Source organism: Octodon degus, unplaced genomic scaffold (genome assembly GCF_000260255.1).
Source record: "Octodon degus isolate 3935 unplaced genomic scaffold, OctDeg1.0 scaffold00045, whole genome shotgun sequence".
NCBI lineage: Eukaryota > Metazoa > Chordata > Mammalia > Rodentia > Octodontidae > Octodon > Octodon degus.
Window position 1 is genome coordinate 13,010,677 of NW_004524621.1, and position 1,056 is coordinate 13,011,732.

The window sequence follows — 1,056 nt, forward strand, 5'->3', positions numbered from 1 at the left end:
TCTCTCTCTCTCTCTCTCTCTCTCTCTCTCTCTCTCTCTCTCTCTCCTTGCAGCAGTCCTTCTGCCCGAGCTTTGGACTGCTGGAGTTACAGGTGTGTGCCACCATGCCTGGTGTGGGTTTTCTATGTAGCCCAGACTGGCTTTGAACTCACTATGTGGTTCAGGTTGGCCTTGAACTGTCAATGATCCTTCTCTGAGTGGATTAGGAGATACTTAGTTTCCGGAGTGCTGGGATTACAGTCATACCCCATTGCATCTGGCTCTTTCAATTTTTAAACATTTCTAGTCCAATGGTAGACTATTTTTTGTTTTGTTTTTTTGAGACAAGTTCTCGCTGTATAGTTCAGGCTAGCCTTGAGCACACTATGTAGCCCAGGGTAGCCCCAACCTTCCTTGTGATTCTCCTGCCTCAGCCTCCTGAATAATGGAATTACAGGCATATGTCTCCATGCCTGGTTCCAATAGTAAACTATTATGTTTGCTTATTTAGCTGTGATTTATTTATTTACTTATTTATTTATCCATGGTGGTAAAACCTAGGGCCTGGCACATGCTAGGCAAGTGCTCTACCCCTGAGTTATTCCCCAGCCAAAAGTGCAACCATTTCCTTTTTTTAAAAAAAATTAGGGATCTGGGGAGATAGCTTACTGGCAAAGCATCTGCCTGGATAGCACAAGATCCTCAGTTTGATCCCTGGTATTAAAATAGATAGATAGATAGATAGATAGATAGATAGATAGATAGATAGATAGAATAAAGAAATTTTTTTGACAATTTCTAAATGAAGGACCATATGCTTAAAGATTGTCTGTGTTACTCTTCTCTTGTTGCTGAGATAAAATACCCGGCATCCAAAGTTAAAGAAGGAAAAGTTTATTTATTTAAATTTGTGTGTGTGGGGCTGGAGAGATGGCTCAGTGGTCTAAAGCACCTACTTGAAACAAGCTTGGCAAAGCACAAGGACCACGGTTCAATCCCCCAGCACCACATGCCAGCCAGCCCCGCCCCCTGGTGGGCTGAGCTGGCCACACACACACACACACACAATAAATAAAT